A 14,362-nucleotide genomic window follows, 5' to 3' on the forward strand; every position below is an offset into this window, starting at 1 on the left:
CTTCTCTTTTCCTCTCTGACATCCTGGTAAGTTTAGTATCCATTATTCAAACAACTATGGCTAAAAACAAAGTTCAACATTTTTTGTATCTAATTGGAAAACAATGAAGGGTTCTCATTACATGATGATAATAAACACCATCTTGGGCTTGTTCTTTCCTAAATTCATTTCTTATTTGAACAAACATCCTTTCCGCATCCCAGTAATTGTTCACATAAACCATAGTTCATTTCTTTAGTTCAAGTCCAAGAACCAAACTTTGTATGCAAAAGTGCAATCTTCACTGAGTACGGTTTGCAAACAATTTCATTTTGTGTATACTAAGAAGGGTGCAAGGTTGGAAATGAGGGATATGAGGCTATAGACTCTGGATAGCAGTGGACATTTTTTCTGAAGTAATGACTTTAATAATCCTACACTTGACAGAAAGGGCAAGATAGAATATAAGGTTGACAGTTCTAAGCTCTATTATTCCCCTGAATTTTGGCAATTACTTTAGCTCTTTAATCAGTCATTACACTTACCATTTTATCTCTAAAGCCATAGATTGAAAATACTTATACACATCCACGAATCTCTATATCAATGGTATCAAGTGGATGGTAGATTGTGTAAGTTAGGATTAGTATCAACTGCATATAACAGACAAATTCAGATCGACAGTGACTTAAACAAGATTGATGTCTCTTATTTCTCTCTCACACAAAAGGAATACTAAACTAGGCAGTCCAGAACTGATAAGGTGGCTCCACTGAGTTGTCAGGAACTTAAGATCCTTCCATGTCTCTGTTCTATCATCCCTAACTGTGGCTCCTGTCCTTAAAAGCCCCCAAAATCCTCCAAATCACATTTATAGACCAGGGAACAAATGAAGGAGGCTCTCTCTTAAGGGATTTCCCCCCGGAACTCCACTTAACAATTATATTTACATCTCATTGACTGAAATTTAATGACAGCTAAGAAGGCTGCAAGAAAGGCTGAAATATTGTCCCTTTTGCTATGTAGTCACAAACACAGCTAAAGATGTGGTCTCCTATGGCCAAGAAGCAAAGTATGGATAATGGAAGTTAGCTAGCAGTCTCTGCGCAGAATATTGCGGTAGATTGTAAGGGCAGAAAGAAATTGAAAGGAGCCTGTGAAATAACACCTAGCCTTTCAGAAACCTATGTTTATCTTCTCTAAGTTTATTGTTTCTATAAGTAAATGCAAGTTAGCAGGTTATATTATTACATTTACATATTGATAATGTAGCAGTTGTAAAAACTGATTATAGAAAGTGGAGGACATAAGAGAATTAAGTCAGGAAGTTAGCTTTTCTACTTTTCTCAGACCACCCATCTGCTGATCCTCAGGAAGTTACCTGCCATGATAGTGTGAGCATTATGCACATATCACCACATCCTGACACCTCTACAAACAAAAGGCAAGTACGTATACAAAGAGAAGGTAATTTGAGGTATACGGGAGATGCAGACATCTTGTCATAACCAAATAGATGACTGCAGAACTGCTGCTCAGTTGATAAAAAATTCTATTAAAAGTTCTAGATGACTTAAGAGAAAGCATATATTTAGAATAACCTATCTAGGAAATGCAATTATGTAGAATACTATGATAAAAATGAGCCCATGAGTGCTGAAAGGGCACAGGACAAACACATACACAAAGGTAGGACTCAGTGAAGAAAAGCCTGGGAAGAGAGAGTATTGAGGGTCTAGTTGAATGAAAGTCCCAGTCAAGAAGCCATGTGGAGGATTCCGGCTGGCTGAGAGGGTATTGGTAGTTTGTTCTCTTCTCACAATGTTAGTTTCAAACACCTCTTAGGGCTTAGCAGAAAAAAAAAATGTGCAATTTAATCACCTATTACTCCTGAAATAGTTAAAGCAAGAATCAGAATCACATCTATCATTCCGTAAAAGTCAAATACTGAAATTTTAAATGGAAACTAAGGGCAGAAATGCAAACACCCACTTGCAGATCACAGAAAGAACACCTCTCTTAGGGTATTTTCTTCTTTGCCCTGGCTGTAAGGGAATCCCAGGTCAAGTCCACACGTGGAGCTCACTGTGGTCAGGTAGCCCTGGGTGACCTGAGTCTTCTCGGGGATCTTTGTGAAACACGCAACCCTATTGACTTTACAGTTTTATTTAGTCTCACTCTAAGGGGTGGATCAGTCTTTCTGACTGACCTGAGACAACCCCGTGCAGCTGTGGCCTTGAGAAAATTCTCAGTTATCCCTCTGGCAAGGACAGAAATGAAATCATGAAAGGATTAAAAAAAATTTCCTTTTTCTCTGAGATTGCAAAGTCCCCTCAGATAGTCGAGTGGAGAGCAGATAAGGAGAATGCATGAGCTGTGCTTTTCCTCAGACCTGAGACTTCCTGTAGCCCAACCCAACAGCATTTTACCCCCAGGATTATAAAGAGAATGACTGGGGAATTAGACCAGAAGTATTATTAGCAATATACTAGGAGGCACAGCCCCTACTTCTACCTCAGGATCTGAAGTACCTTTGATACATCTTCAGGTTTCTTGGGCTTTGTCCTATTCTGATAACAAGTGCAGGCACAATTCGAGAGGTGTGATGTATCATACTTCTTAAACACCCTCCATGTGGCTTGCCAAAAACAACACTTGACCATCCTCTTTCTTCCCCTTGAAGGTGCTGTAGGGCTGTATTTGGAACACTTAGGGATTCTGGGAGCCACCAGTGGTCCTTGCACAGAGAAACTAGGGAATGGGGATGTTTTCAGCTGTGAGGATCTGTGGAGGGTATTCTTCTAGCCTTCTACTTGGTAAAATGTCATAGAGATGCATAAAAGGGAGACAAGCAAGGCTCTTCAAACTGTTTATGGAAAAACACAATATTCATTTATTAAATTAACATCTGATGATGCCCATCTTAATCAGACACTAAACCAGGAACTAGGGATACAATGGTGAACAAGACAAATAGGGCCTCCCCTGTAGTGGCACTTACATTCTCATGGAAGAACAAATTTTGGACGACCAAATTCATAAGTTAATTATTTAGTTGCAGGGATGCTAAACTGCTACAAGGAAGTGCTAAGTTTTATTACAAGAGTCTATTACAAGGGCATTTACCCAGCATGTAGTTCAGGAAAGGCTTTCCTGACGTTGTGTTTGAGATTTAAGTTGATATCTGCAGGAGCTTACTAGCAAAGATGGTGCTCCTGTCAGAGGAAAAAGCATTGGTGAGGCCCCAAGGAAGAGGACAGAGTATTACCACGAGAAAGAAAAACAGTAAATCTAGAACACAGTGAGCAGAGAGCCTTCCTACATTGGACTGAGGCTGGCAGACCATGTTAAGGATTTCCACATCCCGTGGAGAAAAAGAATTGTAAAAGCTTCCAGATAGGGAAAAGCTTCCAGATAGGGAGCTCTCCTTCTTAGATTTTGCTCTTTAGCTTCTGATTTAACATCTCTAGCTGATGAACTTCAAATTTTAAGGCAAATTAAGGAAAATCAAACAAATCTTTAAGCTTTCTGTAAAATTAGATTCTTTTTGTTTTTCTGAGAGAAAATATTTACTTATTTATCTTCTTTTTTAAACTTTTATTTTAGGTTCAGGGTATGTGTTCAGGTTTGTTATATAGTTGTCATGGGGGTTTAGTGTACAGGTTACTTTATCACCCAGGTAATAAGCATGATACCCAATAGGTAGATAGGTACTCTCCTCCTACCCTTCACCCTCAATAGGCCCCAGGGTCTGCTGTTCCCTTCTTTGTGTTCATATGTACTCAATTAAAACAGAATTCTTAGATAACAAGCAAATGTTCAAAAATGTAATAATGTTTTTATCTGATTTAATGCATCTATAATTCAGTAGATTTGGCCTTGGCACTTGAACTCATTTACTTCTAAACCCGTATGCACATATGTTGACCTCCTGATTCATATCCATTCACAGCTTTCTGCAGAAAGCATCAAATGCATGCTAATTTTGAGCAGTGAAAGAAAAATAGGTTCTCCTGGATCAAGGAATAACTTTATTGGGAACACAGAAACTTACTGATGAAAAAGTAAAGTACTCTATTGCTGCAAAATTGGATATCACCCTTTCACCTTGATCAAAGTATGGAGACATCAAATCCATTTAATAAGGGTAAAAAGTAAGGTTAAAAAAGAATGTACCCACAAAGACTTTCAACTCTTAGTCTACTTAAAAATTCCTCAATCTACTATTCCTGAAAATGTAAGCACTTGAGACGTAAAGCGCTTATATTTCTTTTTCCAATTCTCATGCATCTAGAATGATAAGATGGTAGGACTATTTTGCTTACTGCGACGCAGGCTTTTAGCTAATTTTCAAATTCAATTCCTCCTCTTCTTGGGAACACAGCCTGACTACACTTCACGTTGTTGTCCTGTGTGTCCAGTGGAATAAGAATGGAAGTGATGTAGGCCATTTCGAGGTCTGGCCCATAAAACTTCCCCAACAGGCCATTATTTGTGTTCCTTTTTCCTTCATCAGCGTAATGAAAATAAGCATGGTGACCTTAGAAATTACATGATAAAGATAATGGAGCCATAAGACAGGGAAAGCCTGGGTCCCTGCATCAAGGCTTGTCAAAAAGTAGCCTACCAATCAGACACCTGCTGCTTAGGGCTTTGACTTTGAGTTCATCCTTCATTTCTGGCATATGATAACTTTTTTCTCAGAGCTCTGCTATGATTTAAACCTTACGCTTTGTTCCAGCTGTATAGTTTATTGTAATTTCTACGTAATTACATTAAGAAGATACCACATATTAGGTCCTGTGTTGCTGGAACCAGAACTATAATAATATGTACATTATTAGTGCCCTAATAAGTAGCAAAATCAATATTTAAGAGGTAGTTTCAGATCTTGCAGTGCCTCTTATCATCACTATAAGCTATCATATTTCATTGTACCTGTTAGAGTTGGAATCTCTGGTTAGTTGTTGGATAAATTTGGCTTCTTATAAGTATTGTGGATTGGCCTGATTATGGGAAGATGTTTACACTTTATGTGCCCTCCACCTTAAGGGAGGGGATTTCCACTTAGAGTACAACATATTCAAGTGATCTATCTAACCTTCCCAAGTGAGACAAACCTCCAAAATTTTAATATTACTTGGTAATTTACAATCGTGGGAGAAATTGCACAAGAAATAGTGTAGACATCCAGGGAAAAAGAGCAGTATGGAAGGTGATAAAGCAAGAGAGGAATTGTTCTACAGGAGGGTGTAGTATAGTGGCTAGGAGTCAGACATCCTGAATTTACCGCTTAACTGTGCAACCTTGGGCAAGCTATTAGCCCTCTCTGAACACAAGTTTGGTTTATTTTTTCTTTATTTCTTTCTCTTTTTTTATTTTTATTTTTGAGATGGAGTCTTGCTCTGTCACCCGGCTGGAGTGCACTGGTGTGATCTCAACTAACTGCAACCTCTGCATCCCAGGTTCAAGCGATTCTCCTGCTTCAGCCTCCTGAGTAGCTGGGAGTACAGGTGTATGCCACCATGCCCAGCTAATTTTTGTATTTTTTTGTAGAGACAGTGTTTCACCATGTTGGCTAGGCTGGTCTCACTCTCTTGACATTGTGATCTGTCCACCTCAGTCTCCCAAAGTGCTGGGATTACAGGCATGAGCCACTGCACCCGGCCTATAAGTTTTTTGTTGTTTTTTTGCCCAGGCTGGAGTGCAGTGGCACGATCTCAGTTCACTGCAACCTCTGCCTCCTGGGTTCAAGTGATTATCCTGCCTCAGCCTTCTGAGTAGCTGGGATTACAGAAGCGTATCAGCACATCCAACTAATTTTTCTATTTTTAGTAGAGATGGGGTTTTGCCATGTTGGCTAGGCTGATCTTGAACTCCTAACCTCAGGTGATCCACTCACCTCAACCTCCCAAAGTGTTGGAATTACAGACATGGGCCACTGTACCTAGCCCAAGTTTCTTATCTATAAATAGAGAATGATATTAACTATCTCATAAATTGTAATTTGGAAAAGTGAGATAATACATGTAGATTACTTAAAACACAGCCTGAAACAAAGCAAGCACTGAATATATACTATATATGACTATTTAAAATTATTCTAGAAGTGGATAGGGAGGAAAAATGGCAACTGTGCTTGGTTGAAAGCTCCTAAAAAGGCAGCTTGCCAGCCCTCCTTGGAGCCCAAATCTGTTATCCAATCATCCAGTCCACTGCCTTAGCTGACTTTGGACACTTCAAATCTGGCCTCCCACTCTGTAATTAAGGGCCTTGAAAACCCACAAGGTCATAGTGGCAAAACTGGGCCAGCTCTTCCCTCTCTCAGGCCCTCCTCACCACTTGTTGGCAACAATCACCATAGCTCACTGTCAACCAGTTGCCGCCACTATGTTTTGAAAGAGTCAAAACTCCCATGATTCCATTTCCACTGCCAGACTCAGGGCTCAAAAAGAAAACATGCTTCTGAATTTTTTGAATACTTTCCAGAAGCCCCTTTGGAAAGATCCAGGCTTTTGCTTTGAAAAATACCTTTGAACAGAGGCTGCTGTAGTGAAACTTGATCAACAGTATCTTAAAATATATAGTAGATAATAAATAAGAACTACTACTATGAGGAATTTCTTTAGTCACTACACTATTTAAAGTAAGTCTTTATATTCATTTTTATAAAATTTCAAACATTCTGACAATACTAGTTTTGTGTTTTGCCCAAATTCCATGAGGTTTTAAATTTTTAATACTAAGGAGATTTATGAGTCACTGTCTGGCAGGATCTGCAGCGTTTAACATCTCTGGTGTTAGAAAAGGGATCCATACAAGATACAAAATTGAAAAGGAAAAAGTGATCAGTTTCAGAAGTAGCTACAGAAGTAGAGCAAACAGAAGAGAAACAGAATTTCTGATTATATCAAAAACAATTTGGAGAAACAAGACATTAAGAATTTTATTTCTTAGATCTAAGTAGATATCCTTTTCAATATTTATCTTGTGGCTTTGCTTGGCCTCTGTTTTTCCACTGGGTGGTCTTGGCTTGACAAAGGACATGATTTCCCATACAAGTTTCATTATTCTCATCTCTTGTGGGCAAGTCCACCATGCTAGAGAATGTAGAAAAGCAGAGTTGTAAACTGATCTCTGGATTGACAGAGGAACCTGACCCTCATCTTCCCATTTTTTTTTGCCATTAAATCAATCACAAGTATAAACATTTGCCCACATTATTTGGAGCTGAAAAACAAGGGGGCAAGCCAGAGGAAAATGAGACATTGGCCTAAGGAAGATATATATATTTTTAATTTCCCTTTCTGGTCTCTTAAGTTTTGAGTGTGAACTGTGGAAATAGATGGATTACTTTCACTCTAATCCCTGAAGGAAGGGCAGTGGATAGGGTGTGGCAGATACCACAGTGGTTAGTACTGGAAGGTCCTTTTCCAAAAAGGTATGTGGTTATAAGAAAAAAACAACCAAAGCATCTTTCCCATTGTTTTATTCAGTAATCAATACAGAGTACTTTTGTGAAATGTGTAGGGTTATTCTCCCATACCCTAGGCAATCAACTAAGTCTGCATCAGACATCAACTGAGTGTCCTCTAATTCAATTCAATGCTGACACTACCTGGAGATAGCATTACCTCCTATCGGTTGAGAGCTCAGTCCCACAAGACTGTCCTCAATCCCTCACTTCAGATGCCCATCGCAAGCCCCAGGTTGTTTTACCTGTGTTTCTGACTGGCTGGCTATATATTGGGGTTCCCATGATCCCTTCCTTGGGTTCAATTACTTTACTAGAGCAGCTTTCAGAACTCAGAGGAACACGTACTTACATTTACCATATATTGTAAAGAATATTACAGAGGATACAGATGAAGAGATGTATAGGGCAAGGCATGAGGGAAGGAGTGCAGAGCCTCCATGCCCTCTCCAGGCACACCACCCTCTAGAAACCACTCATTCACCCAGCTATCCAGAAACTCTCTGAACCCAGTCTTTTGGGGTTTTTATGAAAACTTCATTAGGTAAGCATGATTAATTAAATCACAGGCCATTGATGATGAACTCAACACTTTATCTTTTTCTCTCCCAAGGCTGGGAGTGAAGCTTAAAGTCCCAACCCTCTAATCATGCTTTGGTCTTTCCAGTGACCAGCTTCCATCGTGAAGCTACCTGGGGCAGCCAGCAGTCAATCAACACATTAGTATACAAAAAGACACATCACTTTGGGCTGGGCATGGTAGCTCACACCTGTTGTCCCAGCACTTTGGGAGGGCAAGGCAGGCAGATTGCTTGAGGCCAGAAGTTCAAGACAAGCTTGGAGAATCACTTGAATCTGGGAGGGGGAGGCTGCAGTGAGCTGAGATCATGCCACTGCACTCCAGTCTGGGTGACAGAGCAAGACCCTATCTTAAAAAAAAAAAGAAGACACATTGCTTTGAAGAATAGTAGGATTTTAAGAGTCATATACCAGGAAATTGGAGAAAGACCAAATATATATTTCACAATATCACAGTAAGCTGAACTCCTGTCCAATGGTTCACACGAAATTTTAGGGTTTGTGACCAGCCCCACACCAAGAAACCTCTCAACTTGATGGTAAGTAGGTTGAGCCCAGAGTGACTTGCCCAAAGTTCTACAAAAACAGGAGATTCAGTTTTACTGATTAGTGATCTAAACTACTGAGAAATTATTGGCCCTAAAACATGCCACATTAACATCTTGATGTGTCAAGATTAACATCATTATAAGTCTTAACATGATAGTATAGAACAATCATGCATTGCTTAACAATGGGAATATGTTCTGAGAAATGCATCGTAGGGTGATTTTGTCATTGTGCAAACATCATAGAATGTACTTATACAAACCTAGATGGTATAGCCTACTACACACCTAGGCTATATGGTACAGCCTATTGCTTCTAGGCTGTAAACTTACACAGCATGTTGCTATACCAAATACTGTAGGCAACTGCAATACAATAGTAGGTGTATTAGTCTGTTTTCATGCTGCTGATAAAGACATACCCAAGACTGGGCAATTTACAAAAGAAAGAGGTTTAATTGGACTTACAGTTCCACATGGCTGGGGGAAGTCTCACCATCATGGCAGAGGGTGAAAGGCACTTCTTACATGGTGGTGCCATGACAGAATGAGAAGGAAGCAAAAGTAGAAGCCCCTGATAAACCCAAAGGATCTCATGAGACTTATTCACTATTGTGAGAATAGCACAGGAAAGACTAGCCCTCATGATTCAACCACCTCCATCTGGGTCCCTCCCACAACACATGGGAATTCTAGGAGACACAATTCAAGTTGAGATTTGAATGGGGACACAGCCAAACCATATCATTCCACCCCTAGCCCCTCCAAATCTCATGTCCTCACGTTTCAAAACTAGTCATGCCTTCCCAACAGTCCCCCAAATTCTTAACTCATTTCAGCATTAACCCAAAAGTCTGCAGTTCAAAGTCTCCTCTTAGACAAGGCAAGTCTCTTCTCCCTAGGAGCCTGTAAAATCAAAAGCAAGCTAGTTTCCTCCTAGATACAATGGGGGTACATATATTCAGTAAACACAGCCATTCCAAATGGGAGAAATTGGCCAAAACAAAGAGGTTACAGGGCTCATGGAAGTCCGAAATCCAGCAGGGCAGTCAAAATTTTAAAGTTGCAAAATGATCTCCTTTGACTCCATGTCTCACATCCAGGTCATGGTGATGCAAGAGGTAGGTTCTCATAGTGTTGGGCAGCTCTGCCTCTGTGGCTTCTCAGGGTACAGCCTCCCCCCAGCTGCTTTCACAGGCTAGCATTGAGTGTCTGTGGCTTTTCCAGGTGCACAGTGCAATCTGTCAGTGGATCTATCATTTTGGGGTCTGGAGGATTGTGGCCCACTTCTCACAGTTCCACTAGGCAATGCCCCAGTAGGGACTCTATGTGGGGGCTCCTACCCCACATTTCCCTTTGGCACTGCCCTGGCAGAGGTTCTGCATGAGAGCCCCATCCCTGCAGCAAACTTCTCCCTAGGCATCCAGGCATTTCCATACATCTTCTGAAATCTAGGTGGAGGTTCCCAAACCTCAATTCTTGACTTCTGTGCATGCGCAGACTCAATACCACATGGAAGCTGTCAAGGCTTGGGGCTTCTGCCCTCGAAGCCATAGCCCAAGCTGTATGTTGGCCCCTTTCAACCATAGCTGAAGCAGCTGAGACACAGGGCACCAAGTCCCTAGCCCATGAAACCACATTTTCCTCCTGGGCCTCCAGGCCTGTGATGGGAGGGGCTGTTGTGAAGGTCTCTTACATGGTCTGGAGACATTTTCCCCATGGTCTTGAGGATTAACTTAGGTTCCTTGCTACTTATGTAAATTTCTGCAGCCAGCTTGAATTCTTCCCCCAGAAAATGGGTTTTTCTTTTTTATCACATTGTCAGGCTGCAAATTTTCTGAACTTTTATGCTCTGCTTCTTTTATAAAACTGAATGCCTTTAACAGTACCCACGTCACCTCTTGAATGCTTTGCTGCTTAGAAATTTCTTCTACCAGATTCCCTAAATCGTCTCTCTCAAGTTCAAAGTTCCACAAGTCTCTATGGCAGGGGCAAAATGCCACCAGTCTCTTTACTAAAACATAACAAGAGTCACCTTTGCTCCCTTTCTCAACAAGTTCCTCATCTCCATCTGAGACCACCTCAGCCCAGACCTTAATGTACATATCAGTATCACCATTATGGGCAAAGCATTTAACAAGTCTCTAGGAGGTTCCAAACTTTCCCACTTTTTCCTGTCTTCTGAGCCCTCCAAACTGGTCCAACCTCTACCTGTTACCCAGTTCCAAAGTTGCTTCCACATTTTCAGGTATTTTTTCAGCAATGCCCCACTCTACTGCTACCAACTTACTGCATTAGTCCATTTTCACACTGATGATAAAGACATACCAAAGACTGGGCAATTTACAAAAGAAAGAGGTTTACCTGGACTTACAGTTCCGCATGGTTAGGGAAGGTCTCACAATCATGGTGGAGGGAGAAAGGCACTTCTTACATGGTGGTGGCATGAAAGAATGAGAAGGAAGCAAAATCAGAAATCCCTGATAAACCCATCAGATCTCATGTGAGTTGTTCACTATCATGAGAATATCATGGGAAAGACCAGCCCCCATGGTTCAACCACCTTCCCCTGGGTGCCTCCCACAACATGTGGGAATTCTGGGAGATACAATTCAAGTTGAGATTTGAATGGGGACACAGCCAAACCATATCAGTAAGTATGTATGTATCTAAACATAGAAAAGTAAATACAGTAGATTTATTATAAATTTAAATACAGTAAAATTACATATTATAATGTTGTGGGACCACCATTGTATATGTCATCTGTTGTTGACCAAACTGTCATTATGCAGCATGTAACTGTATTCTCCTCCTATCCATATTGCTATCTGTTGTGAACCTCAGAACTCTTCTCAGTTGAAGGTCCTAGGGATTGAGAAGTTCTTCCTGTTAGCAAGGCTCAGCTAGGACTAACCTTTTCAGATATGCTTCCAATCTGGTTATTGCTGCTGAAATGGAAACAAGGATAATGAAATAAAACCCATCATGGATGGATGCAAAAGGTTTTCATCACATTCTTCATTCTAATGCTTTGAACAGAGAGATAAAGCAAGCAATGGGATCCCACTAGGTTCCACCAACAATCCCCAACACCACTGGCCTTGAACACTGCTTCAAGCAAGCTATCCAAGGGCCTTCCTCTCTTGTTGCATAAAAAGGCAGTGAAGAATAGCTTCACCAGAGACTTTGAAGTACATGTATTCTGACTGGGGCTTTCTTCTGTAGCATCCACTCTTGAACAAAGAGTGACTAATTAAGATAAATTTCTAGCTTACATAATGTCCCTTGCACAAGAATATGTTTGCACTCTAGAGTGTTGACACTGGCAAATGGGGCCAGACTTTTGGCAAGTTTTTCAAAAAAAAAATGCCAAACTGGCTAACTTCCTATATTTCTCTAGTCTCTTTTGGAAAATACCTAGAACACTTTCCAAGAAATTAGTTTGGGTCATTCAGAGTTTATTCTGGATAGTACTGTGTTTATTGTTGCATAAGACTCTAAGTCAGCATCAACTCCCCTTCCAGACTCAAGGCAGTTAATGCTGACTTTAACACATGGACCTTTTTGCTCTCGGAATGAGGCAACTGAAGGTTCTAGGAGGAAACACAAACTATGTTTCTGGGTGACTCGAATTGGTCATGACCTCACTACAAATACTGAGGCTTTGAGGGAACTCTGGTTGATAAGAGAACAATACTATCTAAATAACTTGAAAAGCTAAGAGTTTCTGTTTGTCTATCTTTTTTCCTGGCTGGTGGAAGTAAGTATGGTAGGAAGGGAAGAGGACAAAGAATGAAGCCAGTGACTAAGTTTGAACCTGGGCTTTCATATTCCCTAGCTAGTTACATCAGACAGTTTAGTGGGAGACAAAGTGTTCAATGGCCAAGTCTTCATATCAAATTTCAATAAATCCAAGTTCAATTTAAATATCATTTCATCATAAAATATATTTCTAGTCCAACAATAATTTAATTATGACAATTTTATTAATTTTTTAATTGACAATTTTAAAAACTTTGACCTGTTGCAGGAACAAGAATTTATGAGTACTGTCAGGTAGTAGATTTCTCCTATGATTACACTGTAAATCTGCAATACCAAATAGTCACTCATTTTCCAATGAAGGTAGTTCAGGAACAACATATTTTTGGGGCAATTCTGCTAGTCTTAGGTACTGTTAATAATGGTGTTGGCACCCAGACATTAAGTGTTCCTTTCTTCCTAGTGGTAATTTAATAAGATAAAGCCTTATCTTCTCTTATCACCTACTAAATGAATTTTATTGAAACAATGCTACAAATGGAAGCTTTGTTCACTGCTTTAATAACATGCTTTCTGAATATTTTTAGAAGCCAACTTAAAATTTTTCTATATAAAATTTAACATTTTTCACAGTAATCATAAGCTATTGCAGAATTTTACTAACTGCTAGAATTTCAATATGTAAAGCACATAAGTAGATTTTGACTTTATGCCTGGAATCTACCCTACATATGAAAGTGAATATTCAGTGATTAGTGATAAATTCAGATAGTATATCCTGTTTGTTTTATTTTCATTGTGCTGGTTAGATTTGATTTTATCTGGTGATTAGTATTACCATTGATCATAAACATGTCCAGAAATGCTAAAAGCCTTGAAGACTATCCAGCCTTTCAAAGGCTAGGGATGAAGTCCAACTCAAATAACAGAGTTTGGTCAAATCTTTAGGCTGACACTAAGCTATATAAGGGCAGGCAGGTTGCTTAACCTTTCTAATCTTTACTTTATCTGAGAAAGCAGTCACTGCTTCTTTCCACCTTTTACTAAACTGCTGTAAAGATAAGAGTTAGACAATAAACTTACATACTCCTTCTGAATGGTAAATGTTTATATATACACAAATTACTGTTCTTAGTTATTTTAGAAATGTCAGCACATCTTCTATTACACAAGCATAGGGGGAGAGACAGTGTGCCCGTGTGACTGCTGTCTGTAGATGCTTTGTTCCTCAAAATCTCCAGACCAGGTACCCCATCACTGTGTCCCTCTCATCCCCCAACACAACCCACTTCAGACTCTGGCTGCCTCATGTCTGGCCTGTATAATTAACCTCATTAATGCACTCTCTGTCCCCAGGACCCTCTTGACCATTCTGTCCCAAACACTAGGATCAGATTCTTTTTTTTTTTTTTTTTTTTTGAGACAGAGTCTTGCTCTGTCACCCAGGCTAAAGTACAGTGGCACGATCTCGGCTCATTGCAACCTCCATCTTCTGGGTTCAAGCGATTCTCCTGCATCAGACTCCTGAGTAACTGGGTTACAGGTGTGCACCACCACACCTGGCTAGTTTTTTGTATTTTTAGTAGAGACAGGTTTTTACCATGTTGGCCAGGCTGGTCTTGAACTTCTGGTCTCAAGTGATCAGCCCACCTGGGCCTCTCAAAGTGCTGAGATTATAGGCATGAGCCACCACACCCAGCCGCAGGATCAGATTCTTATGTCATTTCACACTCCAGTGTTGCTCCTCACTGCTTACTGGATAAAGTCTGAACTGCCTTTGAAGCCCTTCATAGTCTGGCTGCAGCCTACATTTAGAATCTTACTGTTCTCTTTCCCACTCCCTATGGTCCAATCAAATCACACCTCTTGTTTTCTTTCCACGTGACTTCTGGCTTTTGTGAGTTAGCATCTCAGATAGATAGCGTCTCCCTTTATGCTATGCCTTTTACACAAAATACCCTCTTCTTACCCTCTTGATTATAGAAATCTTGCCTACCATTTCCAGGTTCATTTCATA

The sequence above is a fragment of the Theropithecus gelada genome, chromosome 6 (genome assembly GCF_003255815.1).
Source record: "Theropithecus gelada isolate Dixy chromosome 6, Tgel_1.0, whole genome shotgun sequence".
Lineage (NCBI taxonomy): Eukaryota > Metazoa > Chordata > Mammalia > Primates > Cercopithecidae > Theropithecus > Theropithecus gelada.